The sequence below is a fragment of the Podarcis bocagei genome, assembly GCF_964188305.1.
Source record: "Podarcis bocagei genome assembly, chromosome: 1".
NCBI classification, from domain to species: Eukaryota; Metazoa; Chordata; class Lepidosauria; order Squamata; family Lacertidae; genus Podarcis; species Podarcis bocagei.
Genome location: NC_138125.1, coordinates 56,001,398 through 56,017,402, shown reverse-complemented (window position 1 = coordinate 56,017,402; position 16,005 = coordinate 56,001,398). Strand labels below are relative to the sequence as shown.

Here is a 16,005-nt window from a genome sequence, read left to right as displayed (position 1 = left end):
TAAGTTCAGAGAGCTCAAAGGGGGTTTAACGAACTAGGTACCTAGGTCACTGGGATGGTGTCCTTATGAGACTGCTGTTTCAAGGAGTGGGAAGATTACATTCAGGCTCTTTAATAAGCTTTATCCTAGGCATCTGCTGAAGGAAAGAAACATGAATAAGTTGGCTGTTCTGAAATGAGCAGAAAGTTATGAGTGGAATTAAATAATGCTATATGCAATAAAAACAATTTCCCAGTGGTTCTTATTTTAACACCCATTTTTTCCCCTTGGCAACCACACCATCTGCATAATTTGATTCACTACAAGGGAATTTTATTGTCAAAAAAAGATGAGCACAGTAACTTTAGGTGCCACTCCTTCGACTATCACAGCTGTTCAGTTTGTCATCAATTCCACCACCATCACTTCCATGGGACATACTATTCCATACTAACAAGACATAACTAACCACTTGGCTGTACGCATCATCCTCAGCCCACACAATTTGTGCTTTTGGTAGGTCAATGTTTGTTTGTTTCCTATTTAGCATTCCAAGATGACCTTGCCAGTTGTCATCCCAGCATGTTTCAGAGGAAAGGAAGAATTCATGTGTAAAGTGCCTAGGGTTTTCGGATGTGGAGCAAGAGTCATAGGGCCTGGAGGGCTAAATGATTTCAGCAGCAAAAGGAACAACTGAGTGATCATACCTTACTCAAGGAGGAAGAAGCAAACTTTTAAAAAAAATGTTAACCACATTTCTTAAAATGTTTGGATAATATGTTTTCAGATTTCCATTTTGCCTGCATCTTTGCTGAGGACTGTTCACTGCAGTATCACTTTACTTTGGTTTGTGCCATCTCAGAGACTTTCCCATAGCAACACAATGACAAGTACCAGAATATAGAAAGGTGTACTTTTACATAATACTTGAAGCAATATACCCACAGAATGAACTGTGGTATCTTCTGCACTGTTGAAATGGGGGAAAAACATACACACTTGAAAAAGAAAATCCATACCTATAATAAACCAAGCGAAACACTCTCTGAGACCATATACAAGTTTCTATTTTACTTCCAAAAATGCTCCTGGATTTTCATAAATCAGCTAGTTTGCCACAGAATATGTCAGTACCACCTTTTTATTGGCTGAGGTGTAGTTCTGCAATACAGTCTAGCTCTGTTGGATTTTAAAGGATAATTGAGTAGGTGGGGGGGGGCGACATCAACGTTTAAATGTACCAACACAGTTGTGTTGGGTTTTAATGCTACATTTGCATTGGCACATTACTCTGGAGTAAGTCTCATTGAACTTAGGAAGCCCTGCTTCCAAGTTAATATGGATGCTATCTGACAGTGAGTTATGAATGTCTAGATTTGAAATCCTATCCAGTATGACTTTCAGATAACTTACACCGATTTGAAATCCAGGTTGAAAATGGAAATAATGCAGTGTTACAAATTGTTTTTTTAAGAGGCACCTAACAAATACTAACGGGCAAACAGCATTGCAGGACAGAAATGCTTCTCACTTTCATATGATAATTTCATGCAATTTGGTCCAACTACAAATGACAGCATCATCTATTCACCTATTTAGCAACTCAATGATTGCCTCATGTCAAGTAGAAAGTCTTTCCAAACTCCTGCTGAGGACAGCTCAGCAAGTAAAACCTCAGTAAGTAAAAGCAGAAGACTGTCTCTTGTTACCTCTCTGCACCTTTAGATTTGATATCCTCAGGGTATCCCATGCAACATCAGTTTCCTCCATCACCTTAGATCTTTGTATCTCAAAAGACACTGTTTCGAAGATGTATGCAAAGTGTTTTCAAACCCAGAAAATGAATACCGTCACGAAGCATTTGCAATCCTTGTGTTGAATGGAAGGACAGGCAGTTTGTAGAAGAAATGCCAAAGCAAAACAAATCTAAAGTAAATGTCATCTTAAGTAGAGAGAGATTGGAATGTCATATTTCAGAGCAGCAACACGAATGGCAGGCTGGCATATTGCTTTCGGGAGATGAAAAGGAAAATGCATCTGGGTTTACCTTACCTTCTTTAAACACCTCCCCCTCTTCAATCTATTTTCTGCAAAAACAATCACTAAACCTTCAAGGAGAAAGTGACAGGCAAGCCACACACACACACACACACACACACACACACACACGGCATCACTAGGCGCTTTGATTTGTGCTGTGACAGAGCCTTTTTATTAAGTTTTCAGTTTAACTGTACCACAGCCTTTAAGGAAATAAAACTCTCTTTATTGAACATATTAAATAAAAAGGCAATCAAGTAGTTTTGCCTTTATTGATAGGTTAAGTATCAAATATCACCATTTAAACATTATATGTATATAGACTTGCATAAAAAGATCGTTTGTGACATGATGCAACCTCTGCCTTTTCCTAACTGTATACGTCTCACATCCAATGAGTGTCTCAAACCGCATCCAATAATTCACATGTATGCACTAAGATGCAGCAAGATATTCCCAGCAAGCCCTCTTGGGAACCGTTACTCCTGTATTTACAGAAGGTTCCTCAGCCTCTTGAAAAACCAATGTGATGTCAGTGTGGCAATCAAAATACTCCGGTGAAGGAGTCCTTTCGTGTCACTCCACTGCAATCACATTTCACTCTGAAAGACTAATTGCAAGGTGGAAAAGGCTAAGAGAATCTCAGATCCTTCACTTCAACACCTGTACATGAAGCAAGGATGAACATGAAAGCTATACCACCAGACTCAGGGAAACAATCTGTCACAGTAAACCACAGTGGTCCAAGTGTTGCTTTAGATGTATATATGCATCTCACCTTTGCACAAACATTGAAAGGGGCTAGGAAAATCAGATGTGGCTAACATACTGACCAGGCAAGAAAAAGAAAGACAGCCTATGAGGATAAATCTGTGTACCCAAGTCCCACCAGCGACACAGACATCACAGAGAAACTTTATATAAGAAGCAGCAGCTCACAAACCCTGACTAATTCCCATTTTGCTATCAATCTACGCTAGCCAAGAGTAGCAGGAGCAGCTTTCTGAACCCACGTATCCATCATTTCAGCTGAGCAGGCATAAATGCACAGAGGAGGAAGGCGTAAAAAAGCAACCCCAGTACCAGCTAAGGGAACACAAGGACTCAAATCCAAGTTAATGCCTCAGTAGAGGTAGGCTATAGGAAGGTATGCTCTTAGTGTATACTATACACTAATTTTTCCACAAGCCACAGAAATCCTCTAAAACAAGCTTTCAAAATGCATTTTCAAAACATTGTACATCAGCAGTATTCAAGATTCTTTGAAAGGTGCTATCCTGCCCAGCAAAGAAAGAGCAAAGGAGTTGTAAAAGACAAGCACTTGAACCTAGAGGCAACTCCAGCATGGCATTAGGCACTGTCTCTATATACCCAAATCTCTTTTTCAACCATGGAAAAAATCTCATAGAACAGAAAGAAAAAGGAAGGAAGGAAAAGGTGGCAACACCTCTCGACTTACCTTTCTGGTAGTTCCCCCTGTTAATAAAACTTCTCCAAGGGCAATTAAAATTCCTCCAGTTGTACCCGAAGTCACACAGGAGCACAAAAATTAGTTTTCAGATGGCCCATCATTTCCTGATCATCCAACCCTGGGGAGGGGAGGGAGAGAAAAGGTGTCCAAGAGACTTTGCCAAAAGTAAGTCCAGAATTCAAACACTATGGGGGGGGGGGAATCAGTGGCCCAATGATAGAAATCCCCCCCTCTGCACGATACACCTTGCTCCTTGCTCACCAAAACTGTATAGCAAAACTGTCAGTGGTAAGCCTCCAATAGCGGCTGTGTATGCTGCAGATGGTACGTCTCACTGTTACCTTCCCAGATGGGTAGAGGTTTCAAAGAACGGCAAATGCAGGCAGCCCCCCACCCCCTCAAAAAAGCCAGGTGGACTGCCAGCCACTCACTCACGCTGTCTAATTAATCAAGAGAGGGACGGATTGGTCACCAGAGGCACCTCCTGCCAGGGTGCACGGGATTATGGCAAGGTTATTAATCTTGCTTTGCTGCATCCCCCCTCCACCCCCTACATCCAGCAGCCTGCATTGAGATGATTGCCAGCTCTGTCTCTGTCCCTGTTCTACTGCATTTTGCTCAGCCCTCCCTTGCTGCAAGTGAAACACAGTGGAGAGAGGAATACTAATAAGGTGGTTAGCTACAGTTTCTTCAAGGCATTCTACGTAGTCTGTGTGCCTCTCTCTCTCTCTCTCTCTCTCTCTCTCTCTCTCTGTGTGTGTGTGTGTGTGTGTGTGTGTACAAGTGTGTGAGGAAGAGAGCAGGTCTGTGCCTGCATGTTTTCTAGGGGAGGGAGGAACACTCTGTGAATTCATTTGCACTTGCTCCATGAAGGCAGCTTCCACATTTGGCAAAGGAAGAATTTATTTGGATTACTTCTGTTAAGGAAGATCAGAGGCAGGGATCTTATTTGATAGATGATATAAAGGAGAGTGAGTGCTCAATTCCCTGGAAGCCTACAGCCATGCCTTGGCAGTTAAGAGAGAAAGAAATGTTCACTGAAAGAGAGACGAATTAAGCAAATAAGGCTCTGAAGAGTCTGGGGCAATCTTTAAGGTCTGCTGGCTCCACACCTGAAGCACTACGTGGAAATGGCCATTCAGTGCTGTGCTTGAAATCATATCTCTATCTATATCTATCTATCATCTATCTATCTATCTATCTATCTATCATCTATCTATCTATCTATCATCTATCTATCTATCTATCTATCTATCTATCTATCTATCTATCTATCTATCATCTACCTTTTCAGATGACTATGTCCTTAGGAAAGAAATTAGAAATCTCACCTCGGGTTTTTTTGGGGGGGGTGTCTGGGGGGTGTGAGGTTGGAGAAAGAGTGAAAAACTGCACCAAGATTAGTCAAAACTTGGTGCAGTTTCCTCCATTCCACAGTCCAGTTTCATTCTCAGCTGTTTTCCCTCAGTGTCAATGGGATATTTGCTTCTACTCTTTCCTCCCCCAATTCCATAAAAGAAAAGAAAACCAGGAATGTGAATGTGAAGTTCTTCATACAATGCCTTGGCTTTAATGAGATGCCTTGGAGCCAAGAGGAGAGAGTAAAAGGTTGGCTGAGCAGTGGCTGTCCCCACCAGTGCATTCATCTTTGATCATCCATGTACAAATTCATGTATAGAGCTGCACTCAGCGGAATTTGTTCCCTCAGAATATCGAAGCCACTACTGCTTGTGCCAAGCTTTGCTCGGCGTTTGAGCAGGTAAATTATTCTTGGCTGCAATCCCAGATCTATCCAGCAGATGCTGCTAGATATGACTCAGTCAAGAGCCACAAGAGGAGAAACTTATGACAAACAAGCATACACATACTTCAGGGAAGTTTCTGCATACTGGTTTAGCTATAAGGCTATAAGGTGGGACAGGATACCCCAACGGAGGTCAGTGATTCACATCTAAGGTAAGTTATTTGTAAATCATAGAAGTTAAGAGCACAGGTTACAGAAAGCTGCCTTATATGGAATTGAACCATTGGTCCATCTGCCTCAGTATTGTCTTCACGGACTGGCAGGAGCTCTCCAGGATTTCAGGCAGAGTTCTCTCCCAGCTATTCCTGGAGATGCTGGAGACTGAACCTGGGACTTTCTGCATTCAAAGCAGATGCTCTACGGTAGTGCTGGATTTACGTATAAGCTAAACAAGCTATAGCTTAGGGCCCCACTCTCTCGGGGGCCCCCAAAAATTTTAAAGGGAAAAAAACACTTGGATGTACATTTCCAAAATGTAAGATAAACTTATCCTTAATTGTATATCAGTTCAACAAGTACTTTGATAAAATACATATTTTGTTATGTGCAAATGGCTTTAGATACCTATTAGGTCCATAAATTACCATATAGCATATATTCAACACAAAAAAACAGCAACAATTTGTTGTTGACAAAGGACAGCTGGGCATATAAAGGGCCCCATTACCTTCAGTAGCTTGGGGCCCCATCAAACCTCAGTCCAGAATTGGCTCTACCATGGAGCTATGGGCCTTCCAAAGTTGAATGTTAGTTAATTGTATAAAGGTGACACGTTCAACACATTGACCAGAAGACACTTGTTTTTTGTCAGTTTAACATCATATATTTATCTCTCCACATTTCAAGAGGCAGCTCAAGGTGGCCTATCCAGTTCCTCCCATTTGATCACCAACAAACCTATGACACAGATTAGGTTGAGAGATATCAACTAGTCTAAAGTCCCCTGGTAAGTTTCATGGCCTAATAGGAATTTCAATCTGATACTCTCACTGCCACACCATACTGGCTTTTTTGTAAGGTGTGTCTAATGGAACTAGTGTTAGATGTTCTGGGTCAGGAGGAACACAGCAAGACTCTGAAGGCAGGCAGTTGTGCAACATAGCTTAAATGGTATCACTGTACCTTGGATGAGAGAGCTCGAGTTCCTAGATCGGGAGTGAGGAAGTCCAGGCCCAGGAGTCTACAGCGACTTTCTCTGTCTGGCCCTCAGACCTCTCCCTAGCCCTCACTGTCTCACCCAGAGGTAGATTTGGGGCAGTGCAGCCGGTTCTGCACCTCAAGCCTAGGGGCGCTGCAGGGTGTCACAACTGTGATGCAGTGAATTGAGCAGAACGGAAGGCGAAATTTGAAAGACCAAAGTCCTGTCACATTCCTCCCTGGCCCTGCTCTACACCCTGAGTGTTTTTGCCCGGCTGAAATGTTTCCTTGAACTACAGTAATGCTTCTCGCTTGCCTGGATGGAGGACTGAGTAGGGTATGTGAGCATGTGTAGAAAATAGCTGACTGTACAAAGATTGCTCCAGCCACATTTACCTTTGGCCATACTTCAAAAAGGAATGCAGCTCTATGGCTGAAAAAGGTTCCCCACCCCTGCCTTAAATATACAAATCCTGCCAAATTGAAAAATAGTTTAGATATTTTCTAACAAAAATTTCACATGGACTGTACCAGGCTACGTCCTCTGAGGCAGTGGAAGCTACTACTAAGTTGAGATAGGATGATGTGTAAAGTAGGCCTGTTCTTGGTCTACGTATATCTGATTCTTCCCTACATTTTTTTTTCTTCACAAAGAAGCCCAATCATGCTAATGGACATATTTGGTATGATTAAACCTTGGTTGTTGAATGTATTCTGTTCTGGAAGACCGTTCAGCTTCCGAAACATTCAACAACCAAGGCACAGCTTGCAAGAGCTTCTTGCACTCAAGCGGAAGCCACGTTAGACATTCAAGTTCCGAAGAATCTTAAAAAACTGGAGCATTTACTTCTGGGTTTTCGGCATTGGGAGCTGAAACGTTTGAAAACGGAGCCGTTCGAGAACCGAAGTTTGACTGTATTAGACAGGAACCATGGGTGGGGAAGAAAATAGATTCAGTGCACATGTAAAGGCAAGCCTACCTAATTTGCACTTTCTGAAACCACACATTCACCAAAACAGTCATCCTTTGAAATTTGCACTTCTCTGAATTTTTGCAGTGCAATTCCCAAGCCAAGTAGTGTCTACAAAAATGCATATGTGGGTCACATACAAAAGTGCATTATATTTAGGGAAATTGTTTCCCTAAAATGTGGTTATTCAGCAAAATTGCATACAAAATATGGATGTAAGGAGGAAATCACAGTAAAATCCTGATGAAGACTTTAAAAAAAGGGCAAGGTGATATGAATCGAACTCAAGATTGGAAAAATGAAAAACTGAGAGAAAGAGAAATTGACAGAATCAGCCACCATTAAAATGACCTGTTCAGCTCAGTTTACCAGTATTTTATTTTGTGCCCTTGAGATCATAAATCGGTTTGCTGATCTGCACTATTAGGGTGCCACTTTAAGTAAACATTTTCTTTCTATAGGTACTCCACAAGTATGTTCACCCCTGTTGTCCGCTTGGGGTACCATGATGGGGAATTGCTTCCAAAAATTCAACTTTGATTTGAAGCAACATTTGAAGTGTCAACAAGTGTAAGCTTGAAGGAGGAGGAAGTTAATGCCAGCACTGAGAACTGCTGGAATAATACTGAGGACAATGTTTGTCAATGTAGAAAGTGAGGAAGTTGGATGGAGCAGATGATTCACTGGAGAGTTAGGCAGTCTGCGCCAGCCTTATGTACTAGTGCATACTAACGATTACTATGAAGATCCTATCACTATAGAGGTATAGATTTTATAACAATTTTTGAAATCTGATTCATATGTAAAATTATTATTAGTTATTTGCAGCCAGATTTGTATAATGGCAAATGGCCATATTACAAGTAAACAACATTGGCTCTTTGCCAGTGCCTGATAAGCTCTGAGTAGAGACCATAGTAGCAAATGTTGGCAGGAGTTGAGTGGAGGCTGTTTCCCTTGAACTCTAGGAGTGGCTATTTTAGCCAAGCCCTCCATGGTTCTGCAAGCGGAAACAGCAGGAGTAAAAACCAGCACTGGCATATTGAGGACTGCTGGATAGCTACAAAAACAGCAGATGCCCCAGTGCCTCTAAATTACAACTTAAAGCTGAAGCTATAGAACTTCAGAAGGCTGCTTGTAGGCTGATAACGTGTCAAGGGTCAGTATCTTGCAGGAATGAGGAAACTATTGGGAAGTGATAATGTTAAATTGGCTATTTTTATTTTACTCTGATAATGCCTTTTGCTTGTCTGGATAGAGGATAGAGGGGAGTATGTTAGTGTGTGTAGAAACTAGCCAAGTGCATAATGCTAAAACTTACATTTGTTGCTCCACTTTTGACTCTAACCCATCTGGCCCTCAGAAGAATGCATAAAGGGAATGTGGCCTGTGGGCTGAAAGAGGTTTCCCACACCTGTCTTCATTTCTCCACAAAATACATTTTTATTCTTCAGGTAACATGCTCATTTGTCCTGCACTTCCAGGCTACTTCCAATGACACTCAGAGTACATTATTCAGCTTAAAGTCAGACTACCCTGTCTTGGGAAGCAGAGTGAAAGTAAATCCTGTAACAGATAATGCAGGAGAGATTTTAAAAGTGTATTTACCTTAAATAATTATTGCATAAAAAGTTGAGTGTATAATAAATGCAAATGAATGACTCAGAGCTTTTTGGCCACACTTGAATACTCTAATGAATTGCCAGATATAAGAAGCTTAATATCTGCAGGATTTCAAAAGCTGTAGCAAAAAGAAAAGACTAAATGTTCTTTTTTGACATAATCTGTAGAAGCGCCAAGGACCTGGGTCGCCCTGACATGAGGGATGCTTGAGAAAATCAGTTTTTGGGAATTCTGCTATGACCTGGTCTGGCACCTTCTGGAATAATGTGGAAATTGAAATTTAGATTTCTACCAACTTTTGCAACTTTCCTTTGTCTTCCAACCCCATTCTCAAATCAAAGAAGCATCAGTCATGCATATTTTGAGACAACACATATTTTTTTTTTAAAAAAAGACATTTAAATGGAAATATAAATACAAATTCTTGTGCAGTAACAGGACAGAATGGATTTGTGAGTTGAACACATGCAAAAAGACCTAGACCCAATGTAGACTTATTCTTAGATCAATCCAACAAAATTCCAGAAAGATGTGGTCAAGTCAAATGAGAGTATGAAATACAGGTGTGATTAGTAAGTATGTGAACAGGCAAGTTTAAATACTAAGAAACTGGTGTGTTTTTCATGTTGCTTGCAGACACATCGGTCACTTTAGTTATACCAAATGTCAGTGATTAAATAGGATAATTCTAGTTAAAGTGACTGGTTAAAGTGACTCTCTACTGACTTGCTATATTCATTTCCAGTATTAACCAAGCCTTCATCTCCCCTTTCCCATACTTGCCCCCTCATTCTCCAAGAACATATGAAGTCCCTGCTGAACCAGGCCAATGGGCCAGCATCCTCTTCTCACAGTGGCCAACCAAATACTTGCAGAAAACTTGCTGCTGAGTCCAGTTTAAGGTTTTGTTATTAGTTTCCAGACTCCTGCACAAATTAAGACCAGGTTATGTGAAAGAATATGCTTCTTACATTGTCCTGCACATCCACTATGGTAAGGGTTCTGTGGCAGAATTGGGCAGAGGACAAGGTGCTAGAATACTTTTTCTTGTTTGGAATTGCTGGGTTGACAGCTGACAACCTGATTTTAAACAGAGTGTAGTACATTTCCTAAGAAAGGAAGTGAAGCTCATTATTTCACCCCTTGGATGTTTGGATTTGCAGCTCATGTTCAAAATGCAAATGCATACAGCCTATTGTCATGTAACAATGGTGTTTTAAGTGTCTTTGGGCATCATGGCAAAAAGAAAAATCGTTTGGGTCAGCAGAAAAAGGTGGGAGCCTTTCCCCCTTATTCAGCAGAAAGAGAATGAGAGGTGTGTAGTAAACATAATTAGGAGCTATGTCTAACGATTGTGTCCCTAGGAATAAATGTTTTGAAACAGAAATATTCTGTTTGTTACTAGGCTTCAGACAAGTTGGAAGCAAAACACCTGACAGTTCTAAGGTTAATCCAAATTAGGTGTGAAATGAGCACTTCATTTGGCAACAGAACTGATGGTTCCACCCATATGAAGAGATTGATAAACTGGATATAAAACATGAATAATAATTATTGGCTGGCATCTGTCTGTCTCAAGAGATAACAGAAGAATGCACCTTGAGGGGTAAAGTCAAAGCATTGGAGAGTTACAGCATTTGCTGTGGCTGTAGAGACAGACAGAGGAGAGACATGTTTTGTTGCAGCTGAGGCAGAAAAAGGTGTCTGGTTGTGCTGGTGTAGATGCACCATGGTTTCTTCTCTCCGCGCTTCTCCCAGCGATCATTCCTCCTATGGTCACTGCTATGGATACACGACCTGACTGATTATATTATTTTTAGGGCTGGTTCACATCTGAAGGCAGCCCTGTTTAGGGACATTTTTAATGTTTGATATTTTATTGTATTTTTAGTACAGTGGTGCCTCGCAAGACGAAAAGAATCCGTTCTGTGATTCTCTTCGTCTAGCGGTTTTTTCGTCTTGCGAAGCAAGCCCATTGACGGATTAGAGGATTAGCGCTATTAGCGCTATTAGCGGCTTTTAGCGGCTTTTAGCGGCTTATCTGCTGATCGGATCAGCTGATAAGCGGCTTAGCGGCTTAGAAAAAAGGGGGGAGGGAAAAAAACCAGCAGGAACTCGCAAGACATTGTCGTCTTGCGAAGCAATCCCATAGGAAATTCGTTTTGCGAAGCACCTCCAAAACGGAAAACTCTTTCGTCTAGCGAGTTTTCCGTCTTGCGAGGCATTCGTCTTGCGGGGCACCACTGTATTCTGTTGGCAGCTGCCCAGAGTGGCTAGGGAAACCCAGCCAGATGGGTGGGGTATAAATATTATTATTATTATTATTATTATTATTATTATTATTATTAGCTGCACACAGTGGTCCAGTGGCACTCATTTTAACAGTCACAATTGTGAAGACACTCCTACACTTTTTCAACTTTAAGATAGGACCACATGAATGAGTGATATCCCAGCATACATTGCACAATAAGGTTATTAGGGTGGCAGCCATTATTGATGACAGAAACTTCTGTGCCTAGTTGCTTGCCTTAAGGGACCCTGTTAGCAAAAGGTAACAGTTCTAATGCTTCAGTTTGCCTTTTGCCATGCAGCTAGTGTTTAGAAGGATACTGTCTCTGACCCCAGAGGAAAAGTATGACCATCATGGCTAGTAGCCTTTGATATCCTTCTCCTCCATGAATTTGTCTAATCTTCTTTTAAAGCCATCCATGTTGATGGTCGTGACTGCCCCCTGCAGGAGTGAGTTCTATAGTTTAACTGTGCTCCCAAATGGAGACTAGAACCTTGCTCTCCCAGCCTACATTGAGTGATGCTATCAAAGGAAATGCATATGTTCCATTAAGCTATTCTAAAATGGATGCTATTAATTTCTCTGCAATTCAAACAGATGCTCCTTGAAGGAAGCTGTAAGGATTAGTTTCAAAATATTTAGCCATCTTAAGAACATGCCCAAATTAAGCCCAAACTTTACTGTGCTACAGAACTGAATTTCAGGAGGCAATATTGAAATGCACATATTGCATTTCCCTTTTTCATCTGAGGGGCACATCTTAAATTTTTAGGTCTTTTGGAGCAGGATTCAATCACGAATTCGCAAATTCAAGTTACAGTTGGTTCTTGAGCTTTTCTGCAACTAAACCGCTTCTGCAAAGGACTCTTTGTGATAAGGATGAGGCAATGCACTGGAAAGTGTGGGAAAACACTTTCTTTTTTAACCCATCAGAAAAGCTTGTAAAACATAGTGCTACACAAATGTCTGTCGCAGAACTGATGGTGACAGTCACTATTTTTCAGGAGGCAATATTGAAATGCACATATTGAAAAGTTAGACTTGCACAATTAAAGTGGATTACAGCTTCCTGTTGGCCTAACACTAAAAATCCACTTCAAAAAGTAAACACCACCACAAAGCACCAGACTTCTTGTGGTTAGTAAACTGACAGGGAAATGTGCTGAAAATTATGGGATGAATGAATGATTAACAGAAAGACATATAAACACCCTGCAATCAGATAAGTATAAATGCTCATTGTCATAAAACCCCATAGAAAACCAATAAAAATAGCAAGGAAAATGAAACTGTCATAACATTATTCATTATTATTATTATTAGCATAAAATGTTGGGACACAGAGAGTTCAAAATCCAGATCACTGACATCAGTTTGGAGAGATGTGTATGCAAATAAAATGCAAATAAAGTGGCTGTAGCAGAAATAAAAGCCAATGGGATTTCCCTGGGTAAAATAGGCCTGTATTAATGCAACATAAAACTTTCAAAGATTCAACAGTCTGACAGAAGGCTTGTTGCTCTAGCAAACAGGAGTGAATGATTGTAACTCAGAACTGGCAGAACTTTCCATGACTTTAACAGCCTGATGAAAGGCTTGCTGCTTCAGAAAATAATACAGTTGGATATGCCAAATGGTGCACCAGCACAAAGAATGTCACACAATCAATTCCTCCTCCAGTGATGTAACACTTCTATTCTAGACAGAAATGCCAGGTATATAAGTTTGCTTAGTGACATTAGCAGCTGTCTTAATTTGTAGTATGTGGCCTAGCTCACTACCTGAATCTTCTGGAGCTATCTGCATGCCATGTCTGAATCATATCATATACATCAGGAATGTCCAACTGGTCGATCATGATCAACCAACTGACTGCGGAGCGACCCTGGTCGATCTCGTGATCCTGATATATCACCCTCCCCCCAAAAAAAGGCTCAACAACTTTGCTGAAGCCTCCCCAGAAGAAGCTCAACAACTTTAGATCACTGCCAATGTTTTTATAGTGGGAGTAGATCACAGTTTCTTGGAAGGTGGACATCCCTGATATACATGATAGCCAGTGCTAGTCATATCCAGAGGAAGCCCAGTGATTTGAGTACATCTACCCTCAATATGACTTAGTTGGCTATCTATGGGTGGAATTTACCTAATAGGTCCTGGCAGCCCTGCTCAAGGGCTTCCACTTGCACAAAGGGGCTTTTCCCCTCTTCCATCCCTCAACAACACCTGAGTAGCTCTAAGGGGGTCAGGAGAACTCCCAGAACAGCATGTTGGAGGGAAGAGGACGAGGTTGTCTGTCTGGCAATGTGCAACTTAAAGGCAATGTTCACCACAGTGAGGTGTTCAGTTCCACCATATATATCTAACTTTACATGACAATATGTGCCAATTACAAATGTCTACCTCACACAGTTAGTATTAAGGCTCATGACATTCTATGATCAAAGAAATGGTGTATCCTAGTAATGGTGACAGACCAAAAAAGGAAAGGCAGAGCCAAGTGTCGGTGTATGCTAATAGTGGGATAAACTGTACTGTCAGCTGATAATGTTCAATATCATAAATACTCCTCTCCACTTCTAAGGAAGAAGAAAAGCCTTGTCATTTTAAGAAATTTTGCCTCCAGTGCCAGAGAAACATTTCATCTTGCTGCTTCTTCAGACATAGATAATAGCACCGTGCCCTTCATAGTGACATACAAGTGTTAAACACCAATCAAGTTGTGTGTTAACCTATGACAGTTTCGGTAGGGAGCAATTCACTCAGCACTGACGTGTTGCCACTCATGGAGAGAAATGTTGCACCTGTTCATTCTTCTGCAACCAGAAACCAAGCCACCGCAGACATCAGCAGGGTCGAGATGGATTTAACTGTTCTGTTTCCCTACAATAATCCTTGGGGATCCCAAAACATTGCAGTTTCTTTTTAGTGTTCCAGCCAGTCAGCCTTACCTGGAATAAGTGCATAGGAGCAGCTGTGTTGTCTCAGGCCTGTGGCCCATCTGGTCTAGCATCCTGTGGCTTCCCAGCAACTAGTATTCAGAAGAATACTGTTTCCTGCAGTTGGAGGTAGAATATGGTCAAGATTTGTAGCCACTGATAACCTTATTTTTCATTAATATATCTAACCCCTTTCAAAAGCCATCCAAATTAGTGGCATCGGTGCCTCCCGTGGAAGCAAATCCAGTAGTGAAGAACATTTTGGTCCATCTAGCTCAGTATTGTCTACTGTGAGTGACAGCAGCTCTCCAGGGTTTCAGAGAGGAGATTTCCACTCCTATGCAGAAGATACTGGGAACGCTGATGCTTTGCCACTCAGCTATGGCCTTTCTGTCATTATGAATCCATTTCGTTCCTCCTGAGAGTTCACATCTCCTCCTGTTTCTGGGTCTTAAGTAGAGCTTTTGCCACATTCTATTTTCTTCCACTCAGTATGATTATGACTCCTTGTCCCAGCAGGCCCCTGTTGTCTGTTATTTGCAGATACTCATTGATAACCCCAGTGCCACATGGTCATCATCCAATCATCATTATTTAGAGTTTGAAGAGTTTGGATTTGATATCCCGCTTTATCACTACCCAAAGGAGTCTCAAAGCGGCTAACATTCTCCTTTCCCTTCCTCCCCCACAACAAACACTCTGTGAGGTGAGTGGGGCTGAGAGACTTCAAAGAAGTGTGACTGGCCCAAGGTCACCCAGCAGCTGCATGTGGAGGAGCGGAGACGCGAACCCGGATCACCAGATTACAAGTCTACCGCTCTTAACCACTATACAACATTGGCTCTCAAACAGAAAATGTCAGAAAAGCAAGTGCCAAACATCTTTAAGTTTTCAGGACCACTTGAGCTGATCTTGTGAACATGTGGGAAAGCTTTCAGAAGGATTCCACAGCCAGTCTTCTGCATAAGAAAACAGAAGTATATATCTCCACCTCACTTTGTCCCATACTTCATTCAAAGTTTCATTTCCATTCAAAAAAAATAAAATAAATCCACAACTAAACAGAATTTAATTAGATTGCTCTAAAATAATTATACTGTGAAATACATCATTATCTACACATGGTACGAGGGACATTTTTCAGCCATGGGCCAAATGGACTAGATGACCCTTGAGGTCCCTTTCAACTCTACAATTCTATGATTCCTTTCTGGGTAACCTTCTGAGGGTCACATGCCACTGGTGGGAAAAGTGAAAGGAACAACTAACTTTACCTTTGTAGATTAGGCTTGTTTCTACATTTGCTCCCACACCCCTCTCTATACCTTATCCAGCAAAGCAAGAGGCAAGATCAGAGTTCAAGAAAACCTAGGGTTGCCATATGACCAGAATTCAGGATTTGGCTGTCGGAATCTGTCCAGGTGAAAATCACAGAAATGTCTGTGAAAATGGCAACCCGTGTCGGAAATGTAGATTTTGGCAAATTTCTGTTAAAAAAACACAACTTAACAACCCCCCCCCCAAAAAAACCCTCACTTTTTGAAATGTGACAGCCCTAAGCAAACATTCCAGCCAGCTAAAAAAATACTTGGGGTGTGAAGCAGAGCTGGTGTAACAAATGTTGGAAATGCAAAGAGACTGAAGGTACCTTCTACCACCTTTGGTGGACATGCCCGAAGATTAAGGCTTTCTGGGAAATGATTTATAATGAAATGAAAAAGGTACTTAAATGTACTTTTCCTAAAAAA

General features: G+C 41.3%; 1 protein-coding gene across 4 annotated transcripts in view; it reads right to left on the bottom strand.

The window, feature by feature from the left end:
• LRRC4C (leucine rich repeat containing 4C) overlaps positions 1-4,250 on the bottom strand; it is a 635,825-nt gene extending 631,575 nt beyond the window's left edge. For 2 of the 4 annotated variants that reach the window (XM_081164892.1, XM_081164894.1), the window contains exon 1: positions 3,479-4,250. The gene's annotated coding sequence lies outside the window, so the exon portion shown is untranslated. The remainder of the gene's footprint in view (positions 1-3,478) is intronic. The other 2 variants (XM_081164889.1, XM_081164891.1) reach the window with 1 other exon arrangement.
• Between the last annotated feature and the right edge of the window lie 11,755 nt (positions 4,251-16,005).